Here is a 23,649-nt window from a genome sequence, read left to right as displayed (position 1 = left end):
TTGAAGGAGCCTGGTGAGTATACAAACAACTCATGTCACATGGGGACTCCCAGCATTCGACAGATATAAGAGGGGTGGGTGCACAGGACTCCCAGCAGTGCCCATACATGGGGGGGGGGTGCACAGGACTCTCAGCAGTGCCCAGACATAGGAGGGTGTGGATATGACTCCCAGCAGTGCCCAGACATAGTAGGGGTGGGTGCACAGGACTCCCAGCAGTGCCCAGACATAGGAGGGTGTGTGTTGATATGACTCCCAGCAGTGCCCAGACATAGGAGGGTGTGTGTTGATATGACTCCCAGCAGTGCCCAGACATAGGAGGGGTGGGTGCCCTGGACTCCCAGCAGTGCCCAGACATAGGAGGGTGTGTGTGGATATGACTCCCAGCAGTGCCCAGACATAGGAGGGGTGGGTGCACAGGACTCCCAGCAGTGCCCAGACATAGGAGGGATGGCTCGATATGACTCCCAGCATAGACAAACAGCATGGGGGTGGGTGGATATGACTCCCAGCAGTGTTCAACAGCATGGGGGTGGGTGCAAGGCTTAGGACCAGAAGGCTGCAAGGGGTATGGTGAAGAAGGTTAAACTTTGGACAACACTATCACCACTACTGTGTACGCACAAGCACAATTGCAATCATCCCATATGGTCCAGGCACACACCCATGGACCATGCTCAATGTACAGGGAGTGAGAAAGTACTGACAAGATAGCTGACACTGGGCCATGGTGTATGCCGCATAAGGTCATCCTGTGACCAGTGCAAACACTAACATCAGTATAACAAGGTCAGATAACGTAGCCCGGAACTCACAACCCCGGTCATGGTAGCATGCTCCATGGGGGGACAGCCACACCATGAGTCAGGCCCAGTTCCAACGCACACTCAAACAACCAGCACGGCCTGTCACACACACCCCTTAAATAAACATAGCCAGCTGTGACAGGCAATGGATTGGCCCATTGTCACAACTGTCATGTAACACTACAAATACCGATCTGAGTAAGCATTTAAGCAAAAAATGCACAGGCCTGATTCTTATACCACGATTGCCGTTGCTACACCTTACTGACGCAGCGGACGCACACATATTACTGCAATGGTGCTGGGTATTGACAAAGTGATGCACCTGGGAGATGTGTCACGTCCTAAAGCCCTGTGGCAGAAGTATGTGGACTGGTCATGGTGTGGTCGTGTTGTGGTGTGCAGTGGCAGCCCGTCACGGCACAGCAACACCTCCCAAAAGTGGCTGATTGAAATCTTAAAATTTTCACTTAGCCACATTTATGCACATGCTGCCTCAAAAAACTGCCTAAAAAAACTGTGCATGTCTGAAGCTGACGCGAGGATTGACACAGCATAGTGCAGATAGGGCCGCACACACCATTGTTGGATCTGCGTTGCACCAGCGACACAACTCAAGCAACTATGGTGATCCACAGTGTTAAAGTGTTGCATCCATTCTGGCATAGGTACGGTACACAATGACTGCCAAATCACTGCTGATATGCCTGGCTGTGCCATTCATTGTAAATAGACCCTCACATTAAAACGTGGACTCAACACAGATCAATCTGACACCACAAGTGAACAGTGTGAAAAATCCAAAGCTGGTGTAACAGTGATAACGACAATGTATATTAAAAAAAATATTTGCTTTAAATGGCATTAACATCGTCTGTCTCTCACACCCACAGGGCAACATGCACAATCTTCCCCCAACCAGGGGGGAGAGGTTCCACAGGACCCTGATCCCATCAACAGCGACACCTCTCATCACTCCATGGATGACACAGACCAACCTGGCACCTCTGGATCCCAAACCCGTGCAGCAGCTGGATCAGGGGCAACTGTGCCAATCACCACACCCATTCTTGCCACATCCCAGCAGACAGCTCGGAGCCCTGCCCACAATACACAACTGTGCCAGTCTGACAATGAGGGACAAGGTTTGTCGGACACCCAGAAGGAGGTAGACAACCCCCCCACTGTCAACCCCCAGGCGTCCCGTCGACCCGTGTGCCCACAACAGCAGGCAGGGCTCGTGTGGGCAGGGGTGGTGGGAGTGGCACAAGGCAGAGGCGAGAACCTGACCAGCAAGCTGACGGGCCCGGTATGTCTGAACTCAGAAACATCATGGAGGGATACCGGCGGGATACCAGGGAGTTCAGCCAGGGAGTGGGGGCCCTCATCACTTTAAAAAACCAGCAGGCCGAGCAACACGCCAGTCAACGACGACACCAAGGACGAATGGAGGCAAGACTGGCTGAGCTCTTGGCGGTGCAGAGGGAAATAAGCCAGTCACTCCGTCAGATTGCTGACAACATGCAGCACCCTCGCTGTGTCACTAGGCCAGAAACATCCAGGCAAAGACTGCCAACAGGCACAGGGAGGGAGGAGGAGGTGGAACCATCTGATGGAGAGTCCCAGGCATCATCAAGGCCTTTCTATGAGGGTCCCCCAAGGAAGGTGGGTCATCAACGGAGAAGACGTTGAGAGGCAGAGGGCCATGCGCATCTCCCAGGTCACCTGGTCTGGCATCTTGCCTTTGTGTGCAACAGCATCACCTTATTGACTGTCACACTCTCCCACATGGACTTGCTGGTCGCAGTGTCACCAATGATGCCAAACACTGTGCTCTGGACTCTGTTGACTGAAACTGCAAGGCATCACATCTCCTTCTGTGAACTTTGGATTCCCCACATTTTTGTACAGCACCTAAAACCTACTCACATTTCACAAACAAGATGGAGAATAAAAAATCACAGACACAATACGTATTGATGTTGAAGTATTTTTTCCCTGAGTCAACAACATACGTTTGGGATATGTCAAAGTATGCCAGAGTGTTGAACAAACACAAGCCATCCATACACTGGGATCTGATTCTGGTTGTAGACACACATAGGTCACAATGTATGACCAACTACATCCATTGTGGTAAATACTCAGACATGATGGTTACTATATGCTGGGGGGGGGGTTGCCATACTGCTCTGACAGACAGTTACGGAAGAGTCTTATGAAGGTGTACAGGTCATGGGTAATGTGTTGGTGTCCAGGGAGGGACTACCAGGTCTGTTTCTTGATGTGGGATAACTATCACCCGCATGCAGTTGTACTGTGGAAGTGATGAATGTTGCCCAGGGCAAGGGTGACTGGACGGACTACAGGCAACGTGGTGTGGGATGGGAGACGTCCATATTTGTTTTTTGGTTGTTGTTGGGGAGTGCCTGCTGAGTCTGGCTGAGGAGTATGAAGGTCTGCCTGCAGTTGACAGTGAGACTCGCAAACAATCAATCAAACATGATATTTGTAAAGTGTGCTACATACGCGTGATAGTTTCAAGGCACTGGGTGTAGATGAGGGGGCTGCTACTGATCAAAGAGCCTGGTATTGATGAGTTTTGTGAAGAGCAGCAGCTCCTGGGTCTGATGTAGGCTGGTTGGGAGAGTGTACCAGGTCTTGGTGGCGAGGTGGGGGAAGGATCTTCTGCCAGCGGTGGATTTCTGGATGCGTCGAACATTGGTGAGGGCGAGGTTAGCAGACTGGAGGCTGCGGGTGGGGGTGTAGAAGCTGAGTCGGTCATTGAGGTATGCTGGTACGGCGTTGTGGAGGGTTTTGTGTGCGTGGGTGAGGAGTTTGAAGGTGATCCTCTTGTTGACGGGAAGTCAATGCAGGCCTCTCAGGTGGGGTGTGATGTGACTGCGTTGTGGGGCGTCAAGGATCTGTTGTGCCGGGGCATTCTGGATGCGTTGGAGCCGTCTCAGGAGCTTGGTTGATGTTCCTGCGTAGAGGGTGTTACCACAGTACAGGCTGCTGGTGACAAAAACCTGGGTGACGTTTTTTTCTTGTGTTGTAGGGGATACATTTCAAGTTCCGGCGGAGCATTCGCAGGGTGTTGAAGCATGACTTGGAGACGGCGTTGACTTGCTTGGTCATGGAGAGGGCAGATTTGAGGATGAGCCCCAGGTTGTGTGCGTGGTCGGTGGGTGCTGGGCCTGTTCCCAGGCTGATGGGGTGGTGCTGAGGATGAGGACCTCTGTCTTGTCTTCATTCAGCTTCAGCCAGCTGCCCATCTGCCATACTGCAAATTCCCCTGTGGAGGTTGACTTTGGTGTTGTGGTGGTCTCTGGTGAGGGATATGATCATTTGGGTGTTGTTGGCATAGTAGATGATGTTGAGGCTGTGTTGTTGAGCGACGTGGGCGAGTGGTGCCATGTAGATATTGAACTGTGCTGGGCTGAGGGATGATCCCTGTGGGATACTGCAGATGATCTTGTTGGTCTTGGAGCGGAAGGGTGGGAGGCGGACCTTCGGGGTACTGCCGGAGAAGAAGGATGTGGTCCATGTCAGGGACATCTCTTGGATTCCAGCGTCACGGAGGCGTGCTGTTAGGGTGCCGTGGCAGACCGTGTCGAAGGCTGCTGATAGGTCCAGAAGGATGAGTGTGGCTGGTTCTCCTTTGTTCATCAGGATCCAGATGTTGTTGGTGGTGGCAATGAGGGCAGTCTCGGTGCTATGGGTGCTGCAAAAGGCGGACTGGGATGGGTCCAGGATGTTGTTGTCTTCTAGGTAGCGGGTCAGCTTTCTGTTGACAATCTTCTCCGTGACTTTTGTGGGGAAAGTGAGCAGGGAGATGTTCTGGAAGTTATTCAGGTCATTTCGGTCTGCTTTGTGTTTCTTCAGTAAGGTGTTGATCTCGGCGTGCTTCCAGCTCTCCGTAACGGTTGCTGTCTTGAAGGAGATGTTGATAGTTTTTTGGAGATGGTATGCGATGGCTGTGCTTGTTTTGTTGAAAAAGTGTAGATGGCATGGGTTTAGATGGGGATCCGGAGTGGATGGAGTTCATGGTCTTAATCAAATCTAGCATTCCTGCCATGGTCCCGGACCTGCCTGTCCTGGCCCATCCACCTAACCACCCAGTTTTGGATTGCTTTCCTCTTCTGGACACTACTACCCTCGCACCCCTTTTAAACAGGGTAAAATCAGGCTCCCCACATGACTGCTGCCCCCCTCACATACTAAAGACGGTTTTTACAGCTGCCCCCTTTCCGGCTTTGAGCCTTCTCAATACTTCTCTGCTCCAAGGGACTGTACCGGCATCGTTTAAAGATGCAGTCTTACTGCCTCTCCTGAAAAAGCCAGGAGCGGATCCCAATACCCTCTCGAATTACAGACCTATTTCCCTGCTCCCGTATCTGGCCAAGGTACTGGAAGCGCATGTCACCTCCCACCTTTCACTATTCATTGAGCAGTCAGGTGTGTTACATCCGTCACAGGCCGGGTTTCGACCAGCCCATTCAACTGAGTCAGTTATCGTAGCGGTCTTGGACTCCCTACGCCTCAGTGCTGACTTGGGAATACCCCAAGCGCTGGTCTTATTGGACCTGTCGGCCGCGTTTGACACGGTCGACCATAACATCCTTCTCGACCGTGTCAGATCGGTGGGCATCTGCGGCCGTGCCCTAGACTGGCTCAGATCATTTCTCTGCGATCGCACTCAAGCGGTCGGACTCCCCCCTTTCTCCTCCCACAAACTCCACACTACCTGCGGAGTTCCCCAGGGTTCTTCCCTCTCACCGTTATTGTTTAACATCTACATGCTCCCTCTGCTTCAGTCCCTTCATTCATTTAAAGTCACCACCTTTAACTACGCAGATGATCTGCAGCTCACTTTCACAATTGATAACTCCCCTGATTCAATCCTCCAATTCCAAAACACCATGCTCCACATCTGCCGGTGGATGGATGTGAATCAACTCAAGCTGAATCCGGGAAAAACGGAACTGGTCCTGCTCGGCGATAGTCACCGTTTCTGGGGCCCCCAATACTGGCCATCTAAGCTGGGGTCCCCACCTGCGCCGTCTAGATCAGTCAAAAGCTTGGGGGTAGTTATCGATGATGAGCTTTCCTTAAAACCTCAGGTCAATTCCGTTGTGTCCACCTGCTTTTTTCAACTACGGAAAATAAGGAAGATCAGTCGGCTGCTCACTCGACCTGCACTGACGCAGGTTGTAAGAGCATTGGTGTTGTCTCACTTAGATTACGCCAATGCCATCTATCTTGGTCTGCCTGTCACTCTTAGCAAACGTCTCCAGCTGGCACAAAACCAGGCAGCGAGACTGATTTATCACCACCCTCGATGGCAGTCCGCCAGACCGCTTCTGAGGCAGCTCCATTGGCTTCCGATTCAACATCGCGTTAGTTTCAAATCGGCCTGCATGATTTTCAAATCCCTTCACAACTCTGGCCCACAGTTTATCCAAAAACTTCTTCTTAGGTATACCCCTTCCCGCAACCTTCGCTCTGCCTCCCTAACCTTCCTGACTGTCCCTCGCTACAAGCTGTTGCGCAAAGGAGGCCGAAGGTTTTCCACCCTCGCTCCCAAGTTATGGAACTCTCTCCCCCTGGAGCTTCGCTCATGCATTGCCCTCCTTCCATTCAGGAAGCTCTTAAAAACATGGCTGTTCACCCAGGTCGCGGCCTAGTGCTAACGGCCTCTCGTAAGTTAGTTCCCCTGCTGGTCAGCGCCATGAAACCTTTGGGTGTGCGAGCGCTTTATAAGACTTTGATAAGATAAGATAAGATAAGATAAGATGGTGTCTTCGTCGCTGACGTTGGTCCAGGCGGTCATGCGACTGCTGCGTGTGGGGGTCACAGGGGTGGTGGTCTTGGTGGTGGATGAGGGGGTGTCGGTTTTGAAGCTGTCATGGATGTCGGTGATCTTGCATTGAATGAAGGTGGACAGTGATTTGCACAGGTCTTGTGATGGTGGAATGTTGCTGGTGTTGGAGCTGGGGTTGTCGAGGTCTTTCACGATGTTGAAGAGCTCTTTGGTGTTGTATGTGTTGTTGTGTAGGCGTTCCTTGAAGGCGGTGCTCTTGGTAGTCCCGATGAGTTGATAGTGTTTGCGGATGTCGTCCTTGTGGGCTGTGTAGCAGTCTGGTGTTCAGTTGCGGAGCCAGTTCTTCTCTAGTTTCCAACAGGTGCGTTTGGAGGCTCGGAGGTCTTTGGTGAACCAATTGGCTTTCTTGTTTGTGTGATTGGTTGCTGGGGTCTTGAGTGGGGCAAGGGTGTCTGCGCAGTTGTTGATTCACTGTTTGATGTTGATGGTGGTGGTGTTGGGGTGTGTGTGGGTGGTGGGTGGTCCCAGGGTGAGGGTGGTGGTCAATTGGTCCTTGGTGACCTTGTCCCAGCTGCGGCCTGGCAACTGTTGGGTGCGGTGGTGTTTGTTGTGCTTCCTGAAGGTGAAGTGGACGCATCTGTGGTCAGTCCAGTAATGTTTGGTGGTGTGGTTGACAGAGACGTGGTGACTTGCGGACAACATGGTGTCCAGTGTGTGTCCAGTGGCATGTGTGGGTGTTGTCACAAGCTGTTTGAGTCTGAGGTTGGTGAGGTTGGGGATCAGGGCGGTGGAGTTGGCGTCGTTGTTGTTTTTGAGGTGGAAGTTCTGGTCCACGAGGAGGATGTCGTCCATGGATGCGAGGGCATGGGGGATGATGAGGTTGGCGATAGTATGGCTGAACTGTGGTGGGGGTCCGGGTGGTCTGTAGACGGGAGTCACTCTGAGGGTGGTGTTGGGGTCGGTGTGGATCTGGAAGTGCATATGCTTGGCGGTGTTGAGGGTGTCGTTGGTGTTGTTAGTGACTCTGAGTGAGTCCTTGTGGATGATGGCCATTCCCCCTCCCACTCTGTTGGTGCAGTCTCTGCGGGAGTTTTGCTAGCCCTCTTAGATGGCAATGGCGATGTCTGGTGCCGAGGTGACGTTCAGCCAGGTCTCTGTCAGGAAGGCGACATCGGGGGTGGTTGAGTCTAGGAGGTCTCAGAGTTCAATGGCGTCCGTGCAAGTGGAGCGGGTGTTGAGGAGGATGCATTGGAGGTGGTGGATTATCTGTTTGATGGTTTGCGGGCTGGATGCAGTTGAGGCTGCAGTTCCGGCAGGTGAAGGTGCCTTGGTAGTGCTTTGGGGTAGCCCGGTAGCAGGAGTTATTACGTCCGGGGTTTGGTGCATGAAGGGTGCTGGAGTCGTAGTGCAAGCTGCTGTTGTGGTGGCTTTGGGGTCCAGGGGTTCTTGCGCTGGGCACGGTCTAGGCGCATACGGGCACAGATGTGTTTGCCTTTGGTGCACCTTTGATGCACCAGCGGCGCACATGCTGTGCACGTCTGCAGCGCGCCCACACACACTCTGCTATTTGAAAGCGGGTAGGGAGGTGCATCTGGGAAGCTGGAGCGTGGTGGGTAGGGGGCGTTGAGGCCGGGGCAGCGGCGGGAAGGGGTGTGCAAAAGCAAGGGGCCGGGTGGTTGAAAAAAATTGCATGAGCACGCCTTAGCGGCTACAATGGAAAAACAGAGCACAGAGTACATGGATGAGAAAGATAATACAAGTCACAAATCTCCGGGGTAAGTGCAGTAGGCAACCGCAACTGCACAGTGGAAGGGTGGGCACAGCAGGTGCAAAGTCACGCTTCACGCAGTAGCGGGCAGGGAACAGGTGGAGCTGTTCGGTGGCAGAGGGGCAACGTGGCCTGCAAACAGGTTCAAGGGTCACTCTTGACTGTAGTAGGTATCTCAGGTGAACGGTCATGCGGCTGTGGCAGGGGATGTTGATGATGAGGTGTGCGCATGCGCCCTGGGTGTGCACATATCCTCCTGCAGTCTGGCTCTTCTTCCTGTGTAGAGGTTGTTGACGTAGTTGAGCTGGCTGTTGTTGTGGACATGGGTGGCTGTCTGTCTTGACTAGGAGTGGATCTATGTGAAGGTCTGTTCCAGCATGTGGATGGACTTGCATCATGAGTTAGCAATGGTGTGGATTTGGTGAACTAGATGCAAGCATTGTTGTCCCAATGCAGGATGGTGGTGTGTTTGTCCTCCAGGCAGGAGTTGCTCTAACACTGATCCATTTTTTTCCTGGTTAGCTGTGGGCCTGCGTGCTGAAGTACTAGTCCAATATCTGAGGAGCAATCTGGAAAGTTGTGTAGTAGCCCAGTGGTTTAAGATTTTTACACAATTTATGTGGAAGCCTCTCAGCTCAATTAGCATATGTTAATCCACTTCCCCTACCGAGCCCCTGCCCACAAACCACCACAACATCCTTGCAAACATTCACTATCAACACTGAAACGTCATGTGGAACCCTTTTCTCAGATTGGTTGCAAACCCAGATGAGTAGAGACACACGTTCCTCCTGCACATCTTAAGTAAAGGTAACACAGATCCTGTTTAATCTTCCAATCATACACCAAGATCTATCTATCAGTCCTGGCAGAGATTTATGTGAAATTTTCATGGAAGAAACAGATTCACTTTGTTGAAGATAGTCGCCTCCTTCATGACTCACAATCCAGCTTCCATCCCACCCATAGTACACAGGTGGCCCTCATACAAATGACAGACTGTATACGCTGGGAGGTCGATGGTGGTTCCAAGGCGGTGTTGGTGCTGTTCGACATGTCTACAGCATTTGACACCGTAGACCATTACAATCTTCAGAACCACAGGAAGACCATAGGTGTGTGGTCCTCAGTGCTGTAATGGATATTGCCCTAACTATCTGACTGCACACCTCAGGTCCGCACCTACAACATCGACTCCTTAGTCAAAACACAAAAGTGGGGTATGCCGCAGGGCTCTGCTCAGAGCACGCAGACTTTGGTAATATTTACCTTACCACGCTGGCTGATTCAATTGCCATGTCTGGAGTCTAAATGATATCTTCTGATTCTAATCAACTTAAATCCAGTCAGAGCTGCACAATTTGAGCATCACCACAATTGCTCCTTGGGGTTGTATGTCATTCTGGGGGTGTACCTCACAAAGTTTTGACAATCATACTCCTGGAAAGTTGGTGTTGTCCTTGCGGGTGGTCTAGTATCCATCTGTGATGGCAATGTAGAAGTAATGTGCTGGCCTTACATACAACCAGGTCACAGTAATTGTGGTCATTTGTTGTGCTGTTGTGTTGATGAGGTAACAGAGTCCAATGTTGTGCTGGTGTCAGTAGCATGTGTGCAGAACGACGCACATGACCTGCTTCTAAGGACATGCACTGTTATGTGTGGCAGTGCGGAGTTGGCAGTATGAGTTGCACACACAGCCTGCGGAGCTGTCATGTGTGCTATTAGGGGTTGCCTGATACCAGGTGCATGATTGTGTGGTGTTCACTGTGTGGAGGGTGGAAGGAGCATGAGTCTGTAGTGTAACCTGTGTCATTGAATGACCACAGGGCCTTGCACTGTGCGCATTGCAGGTGCTGACAGGCCTGACTTTGTCATGGATGTGGTGCAATGTGGCACGGACAATCTGCGGTCTGCCTTAAGAATGGACTGATGGATGTTGGAGCATATTGGAGGTATGTGTGTCGCTAAATCTGGGCACTGGGTGTTGCGGTGTCACTGGGGATGCAGCATCTGTAGTGTCTGAAAACATGATGGCAGAAGATGTGAGACACCATGAAAAAGAGGCACACAAAGTCAAGGATATTTGCATAGCAGCATGTTACATGTGTATGGAAAGGAAGGAGTGTCTAGTTACTCATGGGTCACTGCTAGGAAATGGGTAACCAATCACTAAGTATGACGGTCACAGGATCAGGCACCAACAGCACAAGCGGGGCAGAGGACAAACAGCATCAGCATGTATTGCATGACCGTTGTGGGTATTAAGCTAAAACAATACATACACAGGCATATTTTTTCAATCACAAAATGGACCATGACGTGGTACAAACACCATGCATGTTCCCCCACTGCACATAACCACAATCATTGTAACGTATGCCATAGATGAGGCATGCACACTGGAAAGACATCTGCGGTGACAGTAATGTGGCACAATGTACACTTAGGAATACTTTAACCACATACATGGTTCAAGTTTGTTCTGAGGCCATGCTGCATTAGACAATGTACATGGCCTGTGACATTGCTCAGAAGGAAATAACTGTAATGCAATGAGGGTACCTGTAATGCTGCTGAAACTATCTCCACACGACAGCCAGGGACAGTTGGTACCTTTGATCCTCAAATGTGTGCAATGCTGAAAGAGGTCCATCTCCAGATAGCCCCTTGGTCTGAGTATGAATTACAGACTCTAAAGGGTGATCAGGCAAGGGAAGGAGAGGATGGGAACACCATGGAGGGAGATCTGAAACAAAGGTAAACAAGCTTCACAATTCAAGACTTCTTGGCACTGAATACAATTATACTCATGATGTATACTGTAACAGTTACACCTGTGTACTTCAACAACAGCCACTGTATCCATTTTGTCAGCACAGGTTTTGAAATGATACAACATCTGAGGTTTTAACATGGACACATAAAAGGATTGCAGAGTCTGTCTCATAAATGAAGGGGGTCTAACGCTCACCAGGCTGCTTCAATGCAATTATAACCATGCGCTCACAAACGTACTCACAGTGTATGAATGTGGCTCATAGAATTCAGTGATTTGAATGTGTAGCAGTGCTACTCACACAAATCAAATAACTGTAGTCCGCCCTGGGAATCAGTGAGGGTCATGAATGTAAGATACACATCACCAGCTATAGCCACACTTAGCTAATGCAACGAGTAAGGGGATTATTTTAACACAAGGAAGCCTAGCAAGAGCCAATCATTGGCTCTACATACTGTGCCTTACAATGCCAAACATGACAAGCAGGTGTGACCAAACTCTACTGAGAGCAATGAGGAACAATCCCAGTAAACCACCCCTACCGTGACCAGGATATGCAGCACGGCACAAGAGTTAGCTGCGATTCACGTAAATCAACTGGTGTAATGGAAGTGTTTACATTAGCAACACCACTACATTGCTACGTCATCAGTGCAACATTCCTGCAATCATGGGAATAGAAAGTTGACATGAAGTTACCAAGAAGGCTTGCAAAGCTGTGTTCTCCACCGGCACTGATGTAGCGACCAGACAGTGACATTACATACTGGCACAGGGGGCAATGCATCCATACAAACAGACTCACTGGACAGTTGTCAGAACATGTGGGACATACAGTGGTCTACACCTTCACAACATGTCAATAGGTAAACCAAACTGTACTGGGCCAGAACATAAATGTGATGAGCCAAACACATCCTGCTGTACACAGTGAGGTTTCAAACCCACACAGAGCCTGTGGTTGTGATGTCACACACAATGTAAAACGGTGACATCCGCAATATGTCAGGACCATGGTTTACACACATTGATGGATTCACCAGAGTCATCAATCAACAACAGATGAGTGACAAGAAGGGTGACTGTCCAGTCATGGGACTGTTGCAACAGGCATCTTGATCCATGTTAATGACACATGTATGTATGCTTCTACAACAGGCACAGAAACAGCTCCCACACATTCACAAAGCATACCAACCCAAAAAACCATGTTTAGATATCTTACCCAAACTGACATTTCCACATGTCTGTGCATGGAACGCTGATTCGTCACACGTTGCAATCATCAGGATCATTAGCAGGAGTACCAAGATGACACGAACAAACAGACAACAGGCAGAGTGACCTGGGAAAGACAGGCACACAAGGGGACACATTAATAAGAATTGCATACAGACATGGTCATGTGAAAATACATCACAATGTAGTAAACATGTACATTACAAAATCACTCATTGCACATATGCGTGTGTCATTACATTATCACTTGTGTGACACATCACAACAAACCTCAAAGTGTATTCACATACAGTCAGCTGGACACACAGTATGCAACACATGCCACTCCATGCCACAAGCTTGCACACGACTACCCAGTCACTCACCAATAAGAGAAGAAGTTGCGTAAGAGCTGACTCCAGATATCCTCCTCCTCCTCCTCATCACTTTCATTGTGCCCAAGCCCTTCATCCTCAACGGGTGGATGTTCCAGCTCATCAGGATCCAGGATGAGTGGCACGGCCTTCTCAACTGCCATGTTGTGCAGCATGCAGCACACAGTGAAGATGTTACACACCTTGACCGGGGCATATGGGAGGGATCCGCCGGTCTTATCAAGGCACCGGAATCGGCTCTTCAGGAATCCAAACGTTCGCTCAATTACGCGCCTGGTCTGCCCGTGTGCATTGTTGTACCGGTGGTCTGCAGCTGTCCTTGGGTTGCGGAACGGTGTCATGAGCCACAGAATGTTGGGATATCCTGCGTCTCCTACAAATGTGCAGCGTGTTGAAATTGGGCTAAAGCAATTTCGTCACAGCAAATAAAAAATGATACATACAGGACAAACAGAGTATACCCAACCAACAAGACATGCCCGATCGTTGCGCAGCTGCAGCATCATCTGTGGTACCCTGCTACGCCTCATGATGAATGCATCATGGCACGATCCTGGAAAACATGCACAAACATGGGATATCAGCATGTTAGCAAGACATACCACAAGGGCATTTATTGAGTGATAATGCTTCCTATTGAGGTAGGGCTGATCCTGAGCCTGTGGTGGCACCATAGCCACATGTGTACCATCAATGGACCCAATGACATGTGGCATCCCTCCCAGGGCATAGAATTCACCCTTGACATCTCTCAACTCTTCAGGATTTGGAAATGTTATGAATTCATCAATGTGCTCTAACATGGCAGCTAAGACATCACGTAGGACACGGCTGAACATGGTTTGGGACATACCCCCAACATCTGCAATGGTAAATTGAAATGTACCTGTGGCAAAAAAATGTAGGGCTGCCAACACCTTTAGCTTGGGTGTCAGCGCAGTTGGATACCTGTGTCGCGGTTGGAGATGTGGTTCCATCCTGTCCATCAAGTCCTGAATCAACTCTCGAGTGAATCTGTAACGTCGGATGCAATCATGTTCCCTCATGCTCTCCAAGTCAGGAAAAGGCCTTGGTAGAGGTGGTGCCCTGCAGGACATATTTGGGGAGAATGCAGAACAACTGTCATCCACATACTATTCCAATGTAAATAGCACATGCAACACTGATACTACACATCAAGGTACTATGGGGTCTGGTGTCAGCAATACATTCTGGACACATATGCCAGCTTCTTGGCACTTCAAAAATAAACAAGATACATCTGTAGTCTTTTTAAAAACACATTACATGTACACAAAAACAACTGCTGGGCTGCTCTGAGTGAGCACAGCAAGATATCACTGGAGTGACACACATCACCAGACCTGCATTAGAAGGTTATCATCCCATACAGACAGCTGACTGCAAGGCACAGACCCAGGTCACATGGAATGTCTAGTGTACATGACATCCAAATTGCTAATGAGGATGTGTATGTGACAACGCAACACCACAGGAATTGTCACGATGCACAAATGTATGCATGGGGATCAATGATGTATGATGCCATCAGACACAAACGCCATTGATAAGGCACATGTGCCATGGTGTGCGTACACGCAAAACCATTTCAGTCACAACACAGACAGATTATAGATGCACCAAAAACACACGCATTTTACGGAACACAAACAGCAAATTCAATCTTTAAAATTACACACATAACATTATTACTTAGGGACCTGATGACCGTCAAATTGACAAGTGTGAAAGTGCGACGGTCCCTGGCATCATGACACAGGTTCCGGATGTGATGACTGTGCCATCCCAGTGTTTATGTGCATGACAACATGTGCATGATGATAAGAATGGGACAAGTGGAAAGGTGATGTGTACCACATAGTGCCCCATCACACATCACATGTGTCAACAGGTCATCACACATGAATTGTGCAACATGGACTGATATCCTCTGCTATATCAGTGCCTGGCACACCTAGGGCATGCTCATGTAAGTATGCAATGACAAGACCTTGATAGACATTCTAGTGTTAACCATACTGCTACATCCCTGCCATTTGTGCGCCTCGTATCACTATTGTAATGGTGCCATACGCGATTGTACCGTACCCCTACCTTACGTGCGTGTGTGCGGGACGTTTCACTACTGAAATCGTGCCATACACTATTGAACCGTACCCCTACATTATGTGCTTGTGTGCGGGACGTTTCAGTATTGAATCATGCCATACACGATTGAACCGTACCCCTATATTACGTGCGTGTGTGCGGGACGTTTCACTATTGAAATCGTGCCATACGCGATTGAACCGTACCCCTACATTACGTGTGTGTGTGCGGGACGTTTTATTATTGAAATCGTGCCATACGCGATTGAACCGTACCCATACATTACGTGCGTGTGTGCGGGACATTTCACTATTGAAATCGGGCCATACACGATTGAACCGTACACCTACATCACGTGCGTGTGTGCGAGAAGTTCCACTATTGTAATGGTGTCATACGTGATTGAACCGTACACCTACATTACGTGCGTGTGTGCGGGACGTTTCACTATTGAAATCGTGCCATACGCGATTGAACCGTACATCTACATTACGTGCGTGTGTGCGGGACGTTTCACTATTGAAATCGGGCTATACGTGATTGAACTGTACACCTACATTATGTGCGTGTGTGTGAGACGTTCCACTATTGAAATCGTGCTATACACGATTGAACCGTACCCAGACATTACGTGCGTGTGTGCGCCTCGTTTTACTATTAAAAAAGTGGCATATGCGACGTGAAATGCACCGTACTTGTTTGTGGATCTCAAAAAATACATAGGGGACACCTGGGCTATGAGTAGTAGTACCAGAATGCAGGCTGGTTGTCATGGATACTGAGATTTGAGTGTGTGCTACAGGTGTCCTGCAAAAGTCAGTTGGGCAAAACTATACAATGTTGCAATGTTGAAGCTCACATTTTTAACCATTCAAATGTGTTTCAGGGCCTTATGTTGAAAGTGATTGGATGAAACATAGGATGCTAAGTAATGTGGCCTATCACACTGTACTCCTGATACTGAAAGCCCCTCAGCAGCACTGATTTAAGGCTGCATGTGGCTGTGAGAAGGCACTTGCCAGCACAACATTGGAGTGGACAACACTGCTGCTGTCTCTGCATTCCCTTGACTCTGATTTTGCTGACCATGGAGAGGGCACCTGCATTCAGTGAGGAGGAGAACCAGGCCCTGCTGGATGCCCTCCTACCAAACTACAGCAAGCTGTATGGAGACCAGGGGAGCAGGTGAGTGATGACTGCACTAGCTTTGACTGTGCCCCTGTTGTGTGAGTGTCACTAGCCATTGTGTATTTGTGGATCAGACATGCAATGTGGTTTCTCTGTGATTGCAGGGTGTGTACATTGTGGTGTCTCCCATGCAGAGCTTGTTGTAGTAAAAGTGTGTTTACTCCTTACTTGCATTATGGTAACTGTGATATTCAAAGCATACTGATTAACGCATTCTGCTGTGCCACACCGTGCAGGGTTTTTTGACATGATTTAATGAGCTGTAATAGTGTTCACCCCAGAGTGACAGCTGAATGTACTCACTGATGTTTATTGTTTGTTTGGATCTGTGGTGATTTTCTACATATGCTGTGTTTGGATTCATGGACATTGAAGAGTGTGAATGTTCCTTGTCACCTGGCTGAGTGTGTATGTGATGTTTTGCGACACAGCTGCATGGCGTATGCAGCAGCTGTAGCCATCTGATGAGACAAGTATGCAGTGTTATGTGCATGACTTGTACAGATAGCCCAACACCTGTGTCACCTCTTTGTCAAGTGTGACATGTGCAAAGTGAGAGTTGTATACAATGTTGAGACCGACAGGCAAGGGATCTGTGCCAGGGTGTGTATGTGTGGTGTGCTGAGGGTTCGTAGGTGTAGTGGGATATGTGGCAGCATGTCAGGTGCTGTCCTACACCCTCCAGTTGCATGTGTTGTACAGTGTGTGCCATGATCAGTGAGTGTGTTGAACCCCTTATGCCATCTGTTGCCTTTCAAAGGCATTTAGTGCATTAGTGTGTGCCCACTGGGCAAAATCAGGTGGACAATGATGCAAGTCCTCTCAGCATCCTATGCCCTGTTCACATCATCAATGTAGTGCAAGTGTGTGTCTCAGGGACATGCAGCAGGTTTAGTGATGTTGTTTAACTTTGTCTTCCTGACAGGTAACTGCCTATGAGAAGGGGGAGATCTGGTCGGACATTGTCAGGGCTGTCAGGTCTGTGGGGGGCCCTCGCTGTCGGCTGATGAACATCAGGAAGAGGTGGCAGGACATCCGGTGCTGGACCCGCCTTATTGCCCGGGTCCAGCTGAAGCTGGAAGCTCCACGCGGGCATGGCGGCAGCCGTCACCTCCCCCCCCACATGCTCCGGGTCCTGGAAGTGGTCTTTCCAGACCTCCATAGGCAGTTGCAGGACGGACAGCAGCGCGGAGGGGGTAGGTACATGTCTGTTTGTAGTGTTGTGTGTCACATGGTACTTGAGGTGGTCTGAAGCCTGTGAACACTCCCACAGTTGGGGGGTCTGGTCAGACAGGCTATTTGTGCATTGTATTTTAAAATCACCATATTCATCTGCTGCTCTTTTCCATCCCTTCCCCTCCTCAACATGTTACCCCTGGTTTGTGTTTAAAATTTTGAACATGTACTTCTAGGGTGCAAGGTAATTAGGCAGCACATTGATTTACGCATCATGTGGGAGGGAGGTCTGTGACATGTGTTGTAACCTTGCCTGTGCCATGACCTGTGCACTGTGTTTGGCATTCATATTTGTTTGCACTGATCATGAGTATCACCATAGGAGTGCAATTTATATGATTCATACCCTACCTCATGCATGAGCCATGTTGCATACTCATACATGATGGACATCATTTTCAAGATATGCATAGTGACAAGACGGCTATTCATGAGACAGTCTGCAATTTCTTGACACACAGATCTGTGTGCCCACCACAGTACCCATACTTTGTTTTTATCATGTGTTCACTACATCTGCACACTGTCCATGGATACAAGATTTAGCTTGTGCATACTCACACTGGGCATTGCCTGTGTGCCTATTCTCAAGAACCTGTTGCTGATTGTTTGTGTCTAATATGGATTGCCAGCCACAGGAGGTGATCTTGCTGTACATTTTAAAAAGATGCTGCTCAGTGTTTGCTACCCTGATTCTGATGGTTAACTTATTGAGCAGTTTCAAACACATTAATGGAGTGATGGGGGTCTTCTGCAGGTGAGGTGTGATGGGCCTGCCTGTTTGGCCATGTCAGTTGTGAACTGTGGATGTCATTTGTGAGTTATAGTTATCAGCATGCACTTCACCTGTGATGCTGGACAGTGCTGTCATTGGGCTCTTTACAGGCTATGTTGTTTGCTTACAGAGATGATTGTGCCTCAAAGATTTTTGGATAGATGTATGTAGTTGCGGTGCTACGCTGTTTTGTCCTAGTGCGCAGACTACAGTGCTCACATTTCCCATGTGGTTAAGGGTGTGTCTTTCTATGCAGCAATGATTTCGATCTTCGCAATTGTAGGCACATTAGCTTAAGCATTGTCCAGATTTAGAACATGTGGTTCCCTTCACATAACAGCCGTGTGTGTTATGTGCTAACAACTGTATGATCTGGTGATAGATGCCCCTGTGAGTAGTGAGACATTTGAAGTGATGTCACATTGATGAATGTCCCTAGGCACTCCCAACACATGTTGAAACTAGTTAATGTTTGGAATGTGTTCATATGACAAAATGTGTACGTTACACTTATGGGTCTGCATTATAGTTGGCTCACAAGGTAGTGCACACCACACAACATGTGCAATGTTGTTGAATAAGCAGGCAGGTTTAGAATGAGGCCAGTGTTAGTGGTTAATGGTGTGCCTTCATCGACATCAACATGTCCCCACAGTGGTCTTCTTGAGTGCCTGATACTCCTTTGCTGTCAATTATACAGACTGATGTGTGTCAATACATCAAGACCTCCATTGGACCATGTATATGGTATATGGTCCACGCCATTTATTTCTTACAGTGTTTCATCTTGAAGTGTGCAAGCTGTCTCAATAAAATTGTGTATGTTGTGTGTGGATTTCCTTGTGAGAGCTCTTTCATGCTGGCACATACGTGTTATGTACACAAGATTGATATTTTTCAGAAGCAATACAAGTTGATTATGTGAAGTATGCAGAGTCCGAAGATGCAAAGATTTTAATGCCATTCGTTTTCAGCAAACACTACTTCATGGGCTCTGGGAGTGGTGTATACCTTGGGTAGTGAGGTGTGTTACTTTGCCCTGAGGGGAAAATCAACTGTTTATTTTTTGTGAACTTCAGGTGGCATAACTTCATTGTATAGATCAGCTCTCATGTGAACAAACCAAACCTCCTCAGTGTGACTCTCACTCAAGTCGTGGCCTGGTCTATTATTTGGATCCTTGTGTGGAAGTAGCATTGTGTCTATACCAACTGTGCAGTACTAGTCTTAAATATGTGCAGAGTTATGTTGCTGTTACTCATGATGCATGCCATGATTTGCAATGTGCCAAATTAAATTTGTGTCCATGTGTCAGATGTGTACAGGTGACTGATGCATTTTTGTTTATTCTCCTTGCCAACAGCATCATCAACCGACACAGGAGGAGATATAAGCACGGACCAGGAGGGGGGAACCAGCGGCAGTGCCACCAGCACACAACGCTTAATATGTTTCCACCTTTGGCGCTGCACAAGCCACTGAGGAGAATTCCTCCCCCCTGCACCCACAACACCTACCCTTCCCTCTGATGTCCCTGCGGTGCCGGACACTGACCCAGATGATGCCCCCCATGGGTCCACAAACCTTTAACATCATCATGTGCAGGCAAGTTTTGGGGTGACAACCTCCACAAGATTACAGCAACAGAAAAAACTTTATTCTGGACTGGCCATTGGCCTTCATTTGAGCCTGGACTCATTTAGGATAAATAATTTCGTTTTGGTGCTGAATAAAGCATTTTATTTTTCATTCCAAACTATTGCATTTCAGGTACTTGCTTTAGGTGCTGTGTGCCTAGGAGTTGGGGTCATAGTAATGTTTTGGTATTGTGAAATATGTGTATTTTTTAATGGTAATGAGGTGGACCATGGTATCTATGTGCCATCACAATGTAGAAGGTAATTATCTTGATTTGTGTGTGTTCCGTTTGCCTACAGACATTGTCCAAAAGAGTGTAACTTCCTCAGTGACACATGGGATCTTCTGTACAGACAGTTGCACAATATTTGTGGTTACTTTGGTGCACATTTCCTTTTTTTTAAAAAAACATTCCCTTCAGCCATGGCCATACCTGCTCACAAATGAGTTCTGCTCATTAGTCTGTGCCATCCATGCTACTCACTGTACTTGTGTTTGTAGTATGTAGTAATTCCTTCATGGACACCATCAGCCTTTTGCACAATATGCTGATGTATGATCACAGCCTTACCTTTATATTTGGATTTCTAATACAGGAAATTTTGTGCAGACAACACACAATGTAGTGCTTTGTATCTAAGGGATTTCAAACCTGTTCCTTCCATGGAAGAGTACGTTTCACCACGTGGACATTCATATCAGGCCCGGAAAATACATTACAGTGTGTTTTTCCTTTTTGGTGTATTTGTTTGGTGGGCGGTTACATGACTATACACCATAGAGTAATGATGGGAGGATGTGTATGTTGCCTGCAAACTCCATGGGTTGATATGCATGTGGGATCTGACATCACACCCTCATGTGGTGTGTCACTCAGTGTGTGACAGAAATCCATCCTCCATGGAGTGGGACACTGCTGTAAGTGCTGTGTTGCTATGGCACTATCATGGCTGTCACAGGTTAGGGATGTAATCATACACCCATGTATTTGTTGTTTGGTGATGATAATGCCCCACCCTAATACTGGGCACTGCTGGGAGTCATATCCACACTGGGAAAGGCGGAGTGTACCTGACGGCGTTTGCGCTAACTGGCTAACAGGCTACGAGCTACGGCTACGGGCTACTGACGGAATCCACCGGACATCGGGCAGACTTGGCCGGCTGGATCTTTCATTTCTCCTCATTTCTCCTCATTGTTTTCCGATTATTGAAGGAGGCTGCTTATGGAGGTTTACGGCTGCCATACGGCGGTCATTCCCCGCAGCATGAGCCGAGCTGATACTACCATCAATCAACTTGTGCGTACCGGCGGAGCTCCGTGAGAGGCAGCTGTGAGGAGGTCGGACGCTCTGTTAGGAGGTGGTGAAGGTGAGGAGACTTCGGGGAAGTGGCTATTCAAAACTTAACCCTGATTGGAGCTGAGCCATAATCCTAGACGTTGGAGGCAGAGGCGGACCATCAGATTTAAACGCTGATTTCATAAGCGTAAGCTTAAAGCGCTGGGGATAAAAAGTAGAGTCAGCAAGGCAAGGCAAGGCTGACTCAAAACCGTGTACTCTGCGCAGAGAGAGCTATTGAAGCTTGTTAGCAGAGCTGACCTGTTGCCTGTCGACCTGCTGCCCTTTATCCCTCACGCTAGAGGGGTACCGCCTTGGAAACCGCTACCACTCGCCGCACCCGCTTCGCGGGTGCCGCAGCGCGGTGTAAGGCGAGGGGCTGATCGTGTTGTGGGCGCTGCCGCTTGCCAGGAGGAGGGACATTTGGTGGAGCTTCTGGCGTGCTGGTCGGGCTGGTGACAGGCAGGGACTCGCTAGACCAGGAGTCCCTGCAAAGACACTGCAACCTTGGCCGCGCCCCCTGGAAGACACGCCCCCCCGCCCAGCAGAACATTTAAACGTGCGAAGTAAAGCATTAGGTGGGAGAGCTGACCTGTTGCCTGTCGACCTGCTGCCCTTTATCCCTCACGCTAGAGGGGTACCGCCTTGGAAACCGCTACCACTCGCCGCACCCGCTTCGCGGGTGCCGCAGCGCGGTGTAAGGCGAGGGGCTGATCGTGTTGTGGGCGCTGCCGCTTGCCAGGAGGAGGGACATTTGGTGGAGCTTCTGCCGTGCTGGTCGGGCTGGTGACAGGCAGGGACTCGCTAGACCAGGAGTCCCTGCACAGACACTGCAACCTTGGCCGCGCCCCCTGGAAGACACGCCCCCCGCCCAGCAGAACATTTAAACGTGTGAAGTAAAGCATTAGGTGGGAGAGCTGACCTGTTGCCTGTCGACCTGCTGCCCTTTATCCCTCACGCTAGAGGGGTACCGCCTTGGAAACCGCTACCACTCACCGCACCCGCTTCGCGGGTGCCGCAGCGCGGTGTAAGGCGAGGGGCTGATCGTGTTGTGGGCGCTGCCGCTTGCCAGGAGGAGGGACATTTGGTGGAGCTTCTGGCGTGCTGGTCGGGCTGGCGACAGGCAGGGACTCGCTAGACCAGGAGTCCCTGCACAGACACTGCAACCTTGGCCGCGCCCCCTGGAAGACACGCCCCCCGCCCTCTACGCTCCCTATATACCATCACATTGGGCGTGTAGCGGGATGCGAGCGGGACGCCGAGCGAAGACCGGGCAAAGGGCGGGCAGTCTGTGGCAGTCCGGGGCTGTCAGAGGCTGGGCAGGGCCACCCCTCTGGCATCAGCGTCCCTTATAGCGTTGCCGGACCTTCTAACTTCAGCGTGAGTATTTGCTCTCCCTCTGCTCCCTGAACTAATGACCACCCGCTCGGGGAAGAACTTAAGGGGAGGAAGCGGAGGGTGCCCAAGTGGCGCCATAGGCACCATGGACAAATTTATCACTCGGGTAGCAGCAGTTATAGAGAAGGAGATAGTTATGACGGAGCGACGGCTCTCGATGGAGCTAAACCCGTCTAGGAGATCATCCCTGGGCTCTATAGCTCGAGTAGATTCACCCATAAGTATTCCTGCCCCACCACAAACCCCTCCCTGCATACACGATGAACCCCGGCTTGTCTCACTGAGGGCTAGCATTGATAGATTGGAAAACTTGGCTGCACTATCCACCCACAATCCCGAGGTTGTTGGCACTGAGGCACCCCTTCCCATGGTTTCCCCTGCTACACTAACTAGCCCTGTGTCCACCGTTCCTTCAGCAAGAAATCCTGGGTCTCTGGGCAAACCAATGCCGGTCCCCAGGACTTCGGCTTTAGGAAAAACGAAAAGGAAAAGGATTGTTAGCCCGTTCAAAAAGAGCTCCCAGAAACTGTACAAGAAATTGCGGAAACAGGGACCTGAGGGCTTAAGCTCTAAGCATCAATCTAATTCCCCTTTTGTACTTAAGGGGAGGGATTCCACTGCTGAAAATGTTAGTGCCACTACCTTCTCAACCCCCCAGACTCTGTCTTCCTGTGCCCCGGCTACCTTTGCTCAGATGGAGGGGTTGTTGAAATCCCTGTTGTCCCCTATTGCTGATAGAGTAGCTGGGTTGGGAGAAAGGCTAGACAGGCTTGAACAATCAACCCTGGACAGCTTCTTCTCGCTGAAAGCACTCATTAAACTACATTTTAAGACAATGGAGGAGGGGCAGGGAGCGACTTCCCCTAATAGTTCTATCATGGTATCTCAGCTCGCCTTGCCAGATACATCTCCAGTGGCCAATGTAACAGCACCTCAGCCAGCTGACACTGCACCTGCAGCGTCGCTGAGGGCTTCTTCTTCGGGTAGTACTGGTCAAAGAGCGCAAGCTGTTACAAGTATCCCGAAGCACCCTAAAGCGCCAGGTCCGGCTGAGCTGCCAGGGGGGAGCGGTCAAGCAATAACAAAGGGAACCCCTAAAGAGTCGGGCAAAGGCAAAACTACTCCGCAGGCCCGTCCTGCTACAACCCTACATGCTAACAATCCCCCTACGCA

This window comes from Lissotriton helveticus, chromosome 4_1, assembly GCF_964261635.1.
Source record: "Lissotriton helveticus chromosome 4_1, aLisHel1.1, whole genome shotgun sequence".
Lineage (NCBI taxonomy): Eukaryota > Metazoa > Chordata > Amphibia > Caudata > Salamandridae > Lissotriton > Lissotriton helveticus.
This window is presented reverse-complemented; position numbering follows the sequence as displayed.